This window comes from Mustela nigripes, chromosome 6 (genome assembly GCF_022355385.1).
Source record: "Mustela nigripes isolate SB6536 chromosome 6, MUSNIG.SB6536, whole genome shotgun sequence".
In the NCBI taxonomy this organism is placed as follows: domain Eukaryota; kingdom Metazoa; phylum Chordata; class Mammalia; order Carnivora; family Mustelidae; genus Mustela; species Mustela nigripes.
In genome coordinates this window covers 28047054-28062002 of record NC_081562.1, presented here as the reverse complement: position 1 = coordinate 28062002, position 14949 = coordinate 28047054, and positions in this window count along the sequence as shown.

The following is a 14949-nucleotide window of genomic DNA, read 5'->3' as shown; positions in this document are numbered from 1 at the left end:
TAGAAGATGGGAAATTGTTTTTTTTGCAATCATAACTAAATCAGAGTCTGAAAACAGTCTTAATCTCAATGTGCATCTCTCAACCTTACAGTTAGAACTGCTCATTATGCTCCATTATGTCAGGCTATAATGCAAAGCAACTGCTTGGACACCTGGAACAAGTCCCTTTTTACGAATCTTTTGATTCTACATTCCATCAGGATTATTTTTCTGTGTGTGTGGACTGGTCTGGTGCTTTTACCATCAGGGTTCTCTGGAAACAGGACTAGGTCAATGCATGGAAACTCTCCTTAGGCACCAATGTTTCCACTTAAGAGTTCCTGCTCTTCAAAAATCCCTGTAACTTGGGGCACCTGGCTGCCTCAGTTGGTGGAGCATGCAACTCTTGATTTTAGGGTTGTGAGTTCGAGCCCCATTTGGGGTGTAGATTACAGAAATTATTTTACTAAAAATAAAAAAAAAAAAACTTCTATAACTTGTAATGGTACATCAAGACTTGTGTAATCTCCCAAAGTCTTGCAATAGAGTTTAGCCATTTCCTAAACTAACAATATTTGGGGGCGCCTGGGTGGCTTAGTATGTTAAAGCCTCTGCCTTCGGCTCAGGTCATGATCCCAGGATCCTGGGATCAAGCCCCACATCCAGAGCCCCACTGAGCAGAGAGCCTGCTTCCTCCTCTCTTTCTTCCTGTCTCTTCCTACTTGTGGTCTCTGTCAAGTAAATAAATAAAATCTTTTAAAAAAAAAATCTTAAAAAAAAAAAACAGTATTTGTATTACATTGCTCCTGTGCCTGAAGCCACTTGTTAATGGTTCAGATAAAAAAATAATAAGTAATTTTTAGAAATAATGTCATTGTATTTTGGAAAGCTGGGAATAACTAAATTAAAAAAAAAGGTGTATATGATACTAATAAACAACAGAAAGGAATATTGACAAATGATTTTATTATAAACTAAACTGATATCAGTTGGAATTATGGTTTAATTTCCTTTCAGAAATAGGAAGGGTAATGATTAGCAACAAGAGTAGTACTGGCTAATAGGGGGAATTTCAGAACTTTTTGGAGGGCATTTTTGGGTTATATCAAGTATGAATGTGGTAAGGCATTTAGTGAGTAAAAATAATAAATGCTAAGTGTTCTGTAAATGCACAGAGTTGTCCCATTCAACTTTTAAATGTCTTCCCAGAGTTTCAGGTACAGGTATCACATGGAATCATTTATGTTCTACTCTGCTCATGCACATTATTTTAATAATATTACTTCCCTTATGTTTCTTAAAATTTTCAAAGTTAGGATATTACATTGATTTTAAAAAATTACCTTGTTGGTAGTTTTGTCATCTATTAATTTCATTCCAGAAAGGTGAAGAGTATACTACAAAATATTCATTATAAAACTTTTTTTTTTTAACCTAATAAAGCTGAGAGCTACAGGGTAAAAAATGAAGAAGGCATTAGGGTAGAAAAGCATTAAGACAGAATCTTAGAAGCTCCTAAACTAGAAAGTGTCCAAAAAGTGTCCTGATGGCAACTTATGAGGTGTAAAATCTCCTGATACAAAGTTGGGGTGCCCAGGTTTATTTTAATAGTTTGACCTTCTCAGCTCTCTCAGTAAACCAAGGAAGCAAAAGTTGATTTCAGTGATATTTTCAATAGTTTCTAGGAGTACCATTTCAAACTGTTCAGGGAAAATCTTCTCAAAAATATTTGCTATGCCAAGCTTTTGTTGTATGTTGTTGGTGATAATGGTGACTTTATATCCACTTCAGTCTCTGGAGAATTATTCATGACATTTCCAAATGGAATTCTTTAAAATTAAAGTGACGTGTCAGAATATCGGTCTGGAAATCCTAGTATTAACAGCTCAAACTTTGACATATTTACATTCCTTTGTATTTTAGCCCATCTGGGCTATATGCCTGAAGTCTTGCCCCAAAATGTGACCTTTTGAATAAGCTTTAAATACTCAGTGGGCCAGTTAAAACAAATGCTCATGGGCATCAAAAACTCTCTTTTTAAAGAATGATCAGGATGAAGGCAAAGGTAACCATTCCTAACGGGATACTGTCCATCTTCTTAATAATTTAATCACCTGCATAATCATAAAGCCTAAAAATATACTCACCTCTGTGTTCCTGTTATTTATTAAACAAACACTGACATCTAACTGTATAATACAGAATTATCTCCAAAGAACATCTTTTCTTGGTTCTTTTTTCTCTGAAGCTAAAGGATGATTCATGCAGATAAGGTGTAACTCAAGAGAAAGCACCTTATTAATTAAAATCCTATATTGAACAACATAAGAAGACTGTTTCTAACCAAAAGCTTAACAGTGATTCTTCTATAAACAAATAGATATGAACATATGAAGTGTCCAATAACTTGTTTCTTGAATGAATGAGTATAGTAATTAATGAATGAATACATCTATGGAGTGTTTGTAAGGACTAATTAAAATTCCATTTTGGAAATATGCTAAGCTAAAACAAAGAATGTTCATAATATACTTTTTCATATAGAGAGATCATAAAAAGAATATAGTTAATCATATTGGAGTAAATAATCATAAAATTTTAAACATACCTGCTGCTTTCTACGTGTGTCTGATACTGTTTTCAGGTTTTTATATACAAACTCACTTCATTCTTACCACAAATCTATGAAGTATGGTATGCCATTTTACAGAATAAGAATCTTGTTAAGGGACTTTCCCTAGGATACATATGACTTTGGGATGAATTAAAATAAAAATGTCACTGCTTGAGCTACTGAGTAAGAAGATCGAGTGTACTGGTGAAAGTTCAATATTATAGACTTGCAGAGTTAAGACTTTTGCAGTAAGTACTAGAAACATGAATTAACTTGAGCAAAAACAAAAATAGGCCGTGTTCCTCTTGGACTGTCTTACAGACCCGACAGTAGGATGATGGCCAGATATATGAAAGGACCAGAATCAAGAATAGAAAAACTGCCAGAAGCATCACAGGATTTTTCCTGTTTCTCAAATTTCCCTTAATGCTTGGCTGTGACCTTCCTCTTTTTCTCTCTGCTCCCCAGTTCACATGACCACTGATGGCTTCCTACCCAATTTGTTACAATTCTGGTCACAAAAAGCAATTAAAATTCCTTCAGTGCAAATTTCAAATTCCTGGAGAAGCAGCTTTAACTGTCCAGATTGAGTCAGGTGATAACTCCTGCTCCAAACGACAGTGTGCTGCTGTATGATTTTGTTCACCTTGTACTGCAGCCATCTCCCGCATGACGGCTCGCAGAACCAACATGGCTGCTAAGAAGCCCTTTTGTGACCATGTGCAGGGATAAACTTGCAGGATTTCAAGTAGAAACCTTGGTAGGCACCTGTTTCAAGAATCATACCCTTAAGATGTCAAATATTCAAGACAGGGCCTTGCTAATTGCTCTCGATAGGCTCTCCTATGTTGGCCTCCAGTATTGTAATATCATTTTAGTGTGCTAGGCCATCAGGTTTTCTGATCAGAAACTACAAAGTTTCTGAGGGAAGTCTGGGTGACTCAGTCAGTTAAGTAGTCTGCCTTTGGCTCAGGTCATGATCCCAGGGTCCTGGTACTGAGACCCATGTCAGGCTCCCTGCTTAGCGGGGAGCCTTATTCTCTCTCTCCCTCTGCCCTCAACACATGCTCTCCCTTGCTCTCTCTCTCACAAATAAATAAAATCTTAATTTCTTTTTAATTAAAAAAAATACACTTGATCAGGTTATCTATAGATAGCATTTCATGGTCTAGGGAATTAACATAAGGTCATAGAAGACAGCTTTAAAAATTAAAATAAAATAAAATACAATATCAAGTCAAATCTTATCCCCATTTAATACAATGACAAAGAAGCCTGAATCAAGGATCATGACTGATTCTGGATGTAAGACTTCTCAGGACACTGTTATATACTAACTGCTTGATTTAAAAAAATAGGCAAAATTACATCAGATAATCATTAGTAGGGGCATTGTCCTTTCTCTAAGAAAAGGACATTTTTATCTAAAGAAGTAGGGCAAACCTCTTCTGGACAAGGGAGAAGTATCCACTAAGTAATGCAGTATAAACACTGACAGTTCTTATTCTTCTCCCTTTTCATGCAGTCTGCCTTCTCTGAGTAACAACTACTTTAGTTACATCCCAGACCTAATGACGCCATTGTGATCCTATTGGAGCATTCCCCCAGGCTTCTTCAATAAAATACTTGCAAATATCTTTTGACATATATCATTTTTCAGAGGGGTGCTTTCATCTTTTTATTCTGATTTTTATTAGTTTTCCATCAGAGAGTGAACTTTCATGTATGTGTGTGTGACAAGAAATACAGCTTGATTACTATCAAGAACACTCTGTAACTGAAGACCTAAGTAAGAGGTATAGTCAAGAATCAGGAAGTAGATAGGATCAGAACCAAAGTGTGACTATAAGAATAAATGGAGCTGGTCCAGGAAGGCTGCCACAAATATTGCTAGTATAAAAATCATCTAGTAGGCAAACTAGTATGTCTGCTTATGTCAGGTTGGATAAAAATACAAGATCAAGATGTGCCTAGGCAAATACAGCATAGTACAAGATGGCCAAGAACCCATCAGCTGAAATAACAGGGAAGCACTCATATACAACCTGACAAAAGAGTTGTGCTTGGTTGTATGGATGGTGTACTGCATGGATCTAGAGGGCACTTTACATATTAGTCATCATATATTTGTATATTTATGGCAGATAATAAGAACATATCTTGAGGAGGGAGTGTCTTTTTCAAATTCACATAAAGTTGATATACAGGCTACAGTGTGGTACCAATTACCATTTTTGTACAGGTAGAATGCAAATGCTATTAAAGACTGTAAAGGAAACCAGTTATCTTAACCTCTGGGCAATATTAACAACTCCACTTTTCAAGAATGGACAATATATTATGTGCTAGGCATGAAATTGGACATTTCATCTTTTGTCTCTCATCAGTGCAAACCACCAAGTTACCTACATAACTATAGTAGGCTTACAATTTTGGTTAAATAGATACTGAAACTACAATCTGATTCACAATAGCTAAAATTTCTACTCTCATAATTTAAAAGTAAATTTCTTAGAGTTTTATTGAATATTCTAAAGAAACCCCCTCTAATTTTTTCCTCCCCGCCCTCTCTCCTTGAGGTAAATTGTGAATTTTTAGAACTTCTTTGAATCACCTTACAATACATGATTTGTGTGGTAGAAAGACCAAAGAAAGGAAGAGATCCCAAGAAAGTAAGCTTTAGTAATTGAACTTGAGATGTTGAGGAAAGAGGGCAGAGGATGCCTCTATTAACAGTGCTTGAACAGTGTGGTTTCTATCATCCCTATTGTGGGATTGACTAACCAACAGTTTATTTTATAATTTGAAAGCCAAACTAAAGGTGAAAGAAAACTCCTCTATCTTGCCAATAATTCCAGGCTTGGAGATGCACATATTCCCACGGGAGGCACACAGCAGGTGTGAGAGCATGGAGCTATTGCTGTTGGCTCTTGATTACTCTCTGTGTAATCTGAAAAGCCTTCTATTCCCACAGTTTTATGTAATATATCAACAGTAATAGATTCATAATCACTATCCAGCCTACTGGAGGTTTGGCCACTGCGACAGATGTCTTCTCAATTTCATGTTGTGAGCTCTCATTTATTACCCCTCCTTCTGAAAAATATCTTACATAAAAATCTAGCATTAAGTATCCGATGTGATGTTTACATTCACCAGGGACATTAGTTATCAATTTCTAATTTCCAATGGATAGTTAATTACCTATAATGAGCCAAAGACACCATACTTTATCCTCACTAGAGTTTATGGTAAAGATTATTAGATGATAAACAATTAAACTGTGAATTATGTTTGTGTTTTTAATATTTGGAATGATCCATATTTTGGCTGAATATTCAAAGGCATTATTTTCTTTTAGACTCTCAGAGATCTGTCCTTATCTTAGATTTTTATCTTAGAGATATTCCATCGCTGTGGAAATGTAGAGAAATCCTCAAACATCTCCACCAGGTCCAGCAGTAACCCCAAGACAGAAAATGTTGTCTGTACCACCAAAATTGGCATCTCTTTGGAAGGGAAACTGCATGCATTCTCACCACATTCTATTTTTTCTTTCTCATCTCTGACCCAGTAGACTTCTACTGAACATATGAGAAAGGAACAAATACATTTCCCTCTATTCACTGCTTAGTTTCTTAACAACCTCTTGAGTTTAAGACACACATATTTACTTTTTTAAGATTTAAGTATTTATCTGAAGGAGAGAGAAAGAGAGAGTTGGAGCAGAAGGGCAAAGGGAGGAAAAAGTCTTAAACAGGCTCCACACAGAACACAGAGCTCAACACAGGACTTGGCTCACTCTGAGGACCCTGATATATCACAACCTGAGCCAAAACCAAGAATGGGGTGTTTAACAGATTATGCCACCCAGGTGCCCCAGGACCTACATATACTTACTTTAAATATTCATAAAACTAATTGGGCTTGAAAAAATACTTTCAGGGTTCTTATATTCCTTTTATTATTGTGATTCCTTTATCTTTGAACAAAAATTATTATTGTTATTGTTTTTAAGTATTTACTGTCTGGTTTATTTCATCTGATTGCTGCCTTTTTTTTACTGAATGTTTAAATATATTTTACTAATTAATTCTTTTAAATAATTTTGAGCATCTTAGAAACAGTCATAGATAATAATAATAATGAGTTATAGCCCTTACAGAGAGAGTAAGAAAGCAAGTGCTAGCTCTACACAGAAAGCAAGTCCGCCGCATATAAAATTCTTTTGGTCTTTTTAGTTTATCATTAGATCACCCAGAAAGCATAGGTTAAAAGCTTTAAAAAAAAAAAAAATCTCTCTCCCTCAGTTGGGTTTGAATGCTTTTTGAAGAGCTTACAACATTTCTTCTCCATTTGCATGTTTTCTTATTGCTCTGACAGTAAGTGGGAGGCCAGCTGGAAAGAACTGTGAAAAATACATGCTTGGTATGGATGAGTCTGAGATTTCCATAAGCAGTTCCATTTTCTAGCATCTGAGATCAATTTCTTATAATGACATTGAATGAAAACCTGTTAATGCATCACTTGTAATCTCTAAAACTGCCTATTCTATAAAGTTTGTCTCCCATTGACTTCCATGTATGCTTTACCTCATCAGGAAGAGTATTTAGTTGTATTAAAATTAATTTCCTAAGTGACATTAAGAAATATGCCTAAATATTAATATTGCCTTTTTGGTTCTTCCAATCCATGAGCATAAAATATATTTCTGTTTGTTTGTGTCATCTTCAATTTCTTTCATCGGCATTTTATAGTTTTCAGAGTACAGGCAGTTCACCTCCTTCATTAAGTTTATTCATAGGTATTTTATTATTTTTGGTGTAATTGTAAATAAGATTGTTTTCTTAGTTTCTCTTTCTGTTACTTCATTCTTAGTGTATATAAATGCAATAGATTTCTGTATATTCATTTTATATCCTGGGAATTTACTGAATTTATTTATCACTTCTTGTAGTTTTTTTGGAGTCTTCAGGTTTTGCTAGGATTTTGCTAAAATGCCCAGAGTACCCGAAACAATCTACAGATTTAATGAAACTTCTATCAAAATACTAACAACATTTTTCACAGAACTAGTACAAATAATACTAAAATATATGGAACCACAAATCACCCTGAATAATCAAAACAATCTTGAGAAAAAAGAACAAAGCTAGAGGTTATCACCACCCCAGATTTCAGATATAGTGAAAAACTATAGTAATCAAAACACTATGGTACTGGCACCAAAAACTTACACATAGATCAGTGAAACAGAATAAAGAGTTCAAAAATAAACTCGTTTTTATATAGTTGATTAATCTATGACAAGGAGGGGAAAAATATACAATAGGGAAAAGACAGTCTCTTCAACAAATGGTGCTGAGAAAACCAAACAGATAATTACAAAAGAATGAAACTGGACCACTTTCTTACACCATACACCAAAATAAACTCAAAATGGATTAAAGACTTAAATGTGAAATGTGAAACCATAAAAATCCTAAAAGAAAAACATAGGAAGTCAATTTCTTTGACATTAGACATAGAAACATTTTTCCACATATATATCCGGAGGAAAATGAAACAAAAGCAAAATTAACTAGGGGATTAATAAAAAGCTTCTGCACAGCAAAGAAAAACATCAACAAAAGAAACACGCAACATACAAAGTGGGAGAAGACATTTGCAAATGACATATCCAATAAGGGGTTGATATCCAAAATATATAAACAACTTAAACAACTCAACACCAAGAAAACCCAAATAATCCAATTTTTTAAAAATGGTAAGAAGACCAGAACAGATATTTATCCAAAGAAGACATACAAACACAAAACAGACACATGAAAAGACACTCAACATCACTCATCATCAGGGAAATGCAAATCAAAACCACAAAGAGATGTTACCTCACACCTGTGAGAATGGCTAAAACCAAAAGCTCAAGAAAAAACAAGTGTAGGCTGGGCGCCTGGGTGGCTCAGTGGGTTAAGCCACTGCCTTCAGGTCATGATCTCAGGGTCCTGGGATCGAGGCCCGCATTGGGCTCTCTGCTCAGCAGGGAGCCTGCTTCCCTCTCTCTCTCTCTGCCTGCCTTTCAGTCTACTTGTGATCTCTCTCTGTCAAGTAAATAAATAAAATCTTTTAAAAAAAAAAAAAAAAAAAACAAGTGTAGGTGAGGATGTGGAGTAAAAAGGAAATTTTGTGACTCAGTGAGCATGTAAACTACTGCAGCCACTAAGGAAAACAGTATGGAGGTTCCTCAAAAAATTAAAAACAGAACTACCCTTTAATCCAGTAATCCCTCTATGGGGCCTTTATCCAAAGAATACAAAAATACTAATTTGAAGGGATATATGCACCCCTATGTTTATAGCAGCATTATTACAACAGCCAAATTATAGAAGCAACCCAAGTGCCCATTGGTAGATGGATGGATAAAGATGATGTTGTGCGTGTATATGTATAAACATAGATGTATAAATATATATACCTATGATAAAGGTGTATATGTATGTGTGTGTATATATATACATGTATAAGCATAGATGTATACATATATACATATAATAAAGATGTGTATGTGTGTGTGTGTGTGTATTCCATTGTCCAGAATGGAATGTACAATGGAATATTATTCAGCACCAAAAAGAATGAAATCTTGCCATTTGCAACTACATGGATGGATCTAGAGAATCTAATGCTAAGCAAAATAATCCAGACAGAGAAAGACAAGTACCATATGATTTCCCTCATATGTGGAATTTAATAAACAAAACAAATGAACAAAGAAGAAAAGAGACAAACCAAAAAAACAAAACAAAAACAGATTTTAACTATAGAGAACAAATAGATGATTACCAAAGCAGAGGTGAGTGGGGAGATGACTGAAACAGGTGAAGGAAATTAGGAGTCCTTACTTTGGATGAGCACTGAGTAATATATGTAATTGTTGAATCACTATATAGTACCCCTGAAACTAATATGACACTGTATGTTAACTATACTGGAATTAAAATAAAATTTTTAAAAATACACAAAACAAACTGGTAGTGGCCAGTGGTGAAATGGGTGAGGCAGTAAGTTAAAAAGATAAGGGAGATGAAGAGTATACTTATCTTGATGATCACTGAGTTATGGATAGACTTGTAGATCATTATATTGCACATCTAAAATTAGCATAACACTGTATGTTAATTATACTTCAATTTAAAATAGAGAGAAAAGATTATCTTTTTGGGTTTTTTTGTTTGTTTGTTTGTTTTAAAGATTTTATTTATTTGACAGAGATCACAGATAGGCAGAGAGAGAGGAGGAAGCAGGCTCCCCGCTGAGTATAGAGCCCAATGCGGGGCTAGATCCCAGGACCCTGGGACCACGACCCAAGCTGAAGGCAGAGGCTTTAACCCACTGAGCCACCCAGGCGCCCCAAGATTATCTTTTTGTATGTATCAAAGTTCTTGGGTCTTATTGGAAAGCCAGTGACACTTTTCTATTAGAAGAGCAGAAACATCCAAGGGATAGAGAGGATGCAGAAAAGCATTTTTCATCAGCATATCAAAGCTCATTTGCTAGTGGTTAGGTCATGTGCTCTGGCAATAAAACCCCTTGGCTCCAAAAAATACTCTCCATTGCAAGAGTGAGGATGCAAGCATGGGCAAGAAAGAACCATGTCCTGCCACAATTTGAGAGAGAATTAGGAGAACTTCTCTAAGATCCTGTTGACCCCGACATGTCACAATTCTATAATTACTTTCACCTACACAGAGAAATGGAGACTTGTTTCTGCTAAAGCCAGGCCCAATACAACGAAACATAGTTTGTCCAAAAATCAGTTGTTAAATAAGGGGTCAGTATTCCAGTGAATTTTAAGGACACTTTTGGGTGATCTAAGATTATGAAGGAATAGTGGTAAAAAGTAGAGAGTTGGAAAGGAAAATAAAGACAAAGGAAAGGAAATAAAATAAATATAAAAATAAAATAAAATCTATGGCCTGAATAAACATAACCTACTCAAAAGTGCAAAGAACTCCCTTTGCTATATGTTAATGTAATTTCTGTTTTATATGCTTTAGGTGTGCTGTCTGGCACTACTTGTTTTTCTCTAAATTGTACATCAGTGATTTTAAAAAAGGAAAGAAACCTCTTTAGTTTTTCCATTTTAGATTAAATAATTCGATGTAATGCTTCAAAAGTGAAATCTAATCTCACATGACCTCTAAGGTCTTTTTGATCTCTGCTCTTCAAGATGCTAGGAGTTTATGACATGCTAAACACGCAACCCAAATCTGCCATGACCAAGTCGATTTCAGATTTCCATTGTTACCAAGCTTGTGGACTAGATGGATACGGGCTTCGTAGAGTGGCTTATAATTTATCTGGTTGTCTTTCTGTGCTTAATCCATCTGTGGGAGTGACAGCTTGACATAATCACTAGCTTCAAATAAGTAATTCCATTCACTATCAGTTTTTAATTTTATTTCCTCATTCCTTTATTGATGCAGTAAAATACTGGTTAATCTGCAGAGCCCAGGCAAGCCTGGTGTTGTCAGTATTAATTTCACACTACTGCATCTTCATGTTTGGTCTTATACAGTAATTAAAGGAAATCATTATAAAGTTGAAATTAAGCTGGATGTATAATCTTTGGTTTTCGTTTGCATGAGACTAATAGATGATTTATAGCAATCTTTATGATTTTCTTCACATAGCCAAGATTTTCCTTCTCCAGTAAAATACTGAGTCATATGCATTTCTTTGTCAATGTCTCTTTTATTTTATAGTATGCATCCTTCTCCAAAATACCTATTCTCTAGGCAGACAGGAGTTATTCTTTTAATTCTGTTAGACTTGTTTTCTAAGAGACTTGGTTCTCAAAGTATGGCACCCAGAGGAGCAGCATTAAAATCACATGCAATTCTTAGTCTACTCAGGCTGCTATAACAGCATAGCTTAGGTCGGTGGCTTGTAAACAACAGGAAATTTATTTGTTACAGTTCTGATAGCAGAAGACTGAGCTCAGAGTGCTAGAATAGTCGAAATGATCAGGCGAGGACCCTCTTCCAGCTTGCAGACTAACAACTTCTCATCATATACACGTTAAGGTAGAAAGAAGGCTAGGGAGCTCTCTGGGGTTTCTTTTATAAGAGCACTAATCCCATTCATGAGGGCTCCACCCTGTCACCTAATTACCTCCCAGTGGTTCCACCTCCTAATACCAACACTTTAGGATTGCAACATCTGAATTCAAGGAGACACAAATTCAGTCCATAGACATGGACATTTGCTAAAATGCAGATTCTACTGAAACTCTGGAGGCTGGCAAAACAGCAAGCTGTTTTCATAAGCCGTCTAAGTGATTCTAATGTATGCTTAAGTTTGAGAACCACTGAGTTAGAGTTTTTATTTTTATTTATTTATTTATTTTAGTTAGAGTTGTTTAAGCATTTCACACACTAGATCTACTTTACCATTATAACAGCTTGTGGAGCAGCCCCATTAACCCTATTTTATAAGTGAAGGAAGATGGGCTTAGAAAACTTAAGGATTTGCTTAAATTCTCAGAATTGGTAAATTGTAAGGCTTGGATTTAAACCTGAAACTTCACCATGTTTTTTCTTCCACATTTCTGGATTTAAAAAATATCTCAAAGGAAATATCATGTGGAGACCCAGTACATAAATTAGATAAATCAGATATTGCTTTTACTGAAATGAAATTTTATTCTTTTTTTTTTTAAAGATTTTATTTATTTATTTGACAGACAGAGATCACAAGTAGGCAGAGAGGCAGGCAGAGAGAGAGGAGGAAGCAGGCTCCCTACTGAGCAGGGAGTCCAATGCGGGGCTCGATCCCAGGACCCTGGGATCATGACCTGACCCAAAGACAGAGGCTTTAACCCACTGAGCCATCCAGGCACCCCGGAATTTTATTCTTTTATTGAATATGGGAGTATGACTTCCATGAAATCACATCCGGCTTACTCCATGCCCCTTTTCCCCCATACACACATCATCACCTGTAGTAAATAGTCAGCTATCTATTGATAGATTCTTCCAACCATAATACACAGGCTCCATTTCAGGTTCAACCCATATTGGTAAATTCCTTGAATGTCATGCTAAATAATTTGAACTTCAATGTTACAAATCAGTGAGTCTACCCTTCAGGGCCAACAGATGGATATTTTGTTATGGACAGAGGGCTGGAATTTTGCAAGAGGTCCACCAATCTTGAGTCATAGGGAGCAGTTACTTGAAACAGGATGAATAGCATCTTTAAACATGTTATACAAATATGCAAATGTCTGGTGATTAATAAAATACCTATTTATCTAAGACTATACTAGATTCAGAGTAATATTATGTTATCATGGATTTTCTTAAGCAACAAATGCCAAAGTTGAACTACTAGCACATAGTTATTTGCAGAATTTATTGATGTTAAAAGGTAAATTCAGACTCAAAGTTTGATAATTCTTGCCACTTATGCTTCCTTTTGGTCCATACCTCCTGTCTCCATTCAAATTCAAGGTTTAATCTACCTTGACTATCAAAATAACTTGGGTGACCATGTAATTTATCATCTAAACTAGGATACTTTTGAGAGTGAAAGAGGGCATTATTAATAATTACACTGGGATAATTGCCATAAACCAGGACAAGCCCTAAGCAAACAGAGAAGTACGGTGGCCCCAGCAAAAACCACTTCCTTCCCCACCTCTGGCCTCTATCTTTTGCTACCCAACATGCACATGGCTGGCACAGTTAATATATTATCCTGGTCATGTCACTTCCTTGCTCAAAGCTCTCCTCATTCCCTGACAGAAGAAAATTTAGGTTATTTATGCTGACCTTGAAGATCCTGCAGAAATTCAGGACTTTTATTTTAATCATTATCTCTAGTCAAGACTGGCTGCACAACTTTTGAGAGCCAGTAAAAAATGAAAACATAGGATCCCCTGTTCAAAATTTTTTACAAATTTCAAAATGGCAACCACAGGGCAATAAACCAAATGTAGGGCCCTGAGAAGCTCCAACCAAACCAGCCCACCCATTAGCCTCCTACATATCGGAAACTCTCCTCCCTTTCTCAGGTCCTCCTTGGAATGCCTATTCCTCATTTCTGTCCTTTGAAACTCAATTTGTATTTTAAAGTCCAGTTTAGAAACTATTTCTTCACCCATAAGGTTTATCTTAATTCTGCCATAATTTCTTCTTCCTTAGAACTCCCAATTCTGTTTTGTCTGCATACATCTCTTAGGTCATGTTGTATTACCTTAATCATCTTCTTCTATTACCTTAATCATCTGTATCGCCTAGTTTCCAGTTCAGTTCAGTTAGAGAAACATAATAAGAATTCCAAGAATATTTGCTGAATGAATGCGCTGGTAAATTTTTAAATTTCACTTCCTTTCCAAAAACGCAGAATATTATTATTTGCTAACAATAATCCAAATTTCATTATACATTTTTCAACATTGCCTAAGTAGATGTTGGTTTATCTTCATTTGGAGAAAAATCTTCAATTCATACTTCAATATATACATATACTGCCCAAGATTTCCTTTGTTCTTACACAGTATAGAAAAGAGAAGTGCTCCTAGGCACATATCAAGTGCCAAGCAATGTCACAGAAACATTCATAAAATGTATCTAATTTCCTGCTTGCAAAACCCATGTATTAATATGCCCAAGTTACAAATGGTAAAGTCACCTGCCCAAAATCACACAAGTGAGTCGGAAGTCATAATGGTATCTGTCTCCTGTCTGTGCCTCCCACCGTACAACACTACTTTCAGAAGAAAAGCTCATTAAGTGAAGGTGGTGACAATCTGTCAATTTAACATTCAGTTTATGAAAAGATGACAACAAACTGTTAAGGCCTATGATCGGGCATTTCCACAGAGGTATCAACCTGGTGGAATCTTTTCCCTATGTCTCAGGTAAAGAGATGAGCCATCCTCGGGATGTGGTCAGTTCTGAGGCTCCTCTAAGTGCTAGAGGACCTGGCAGCAGATCCAAGGTAACCACACAAGCCTGATCTCCTCTCCCTTCTAAATATATACCTTACAACTTTATGCCAGCCTTAGTTCTGCAGCCTGTAAATATTTGTTAGCTAGAAATGAGTAAGTAGTGACATTATAAAACTCCTGAATTCCCACAGTGGACTCTAATGAGAAACACATCTCAGCTAATAATTCCAGATGGAAATAAACACTCAGGACCCCATAAGGGTCCATAGACCCCCTCCACAATGGAATGCCAGCTTTCCTTAGGCAAGGATGGTTTCACTTCAGAGTTCCCAAATATTGATTACAACATGCCCTTAGTTCTTGAGTCCTTGGTTATGTTAAAGATCTTGCCTTTGGATCT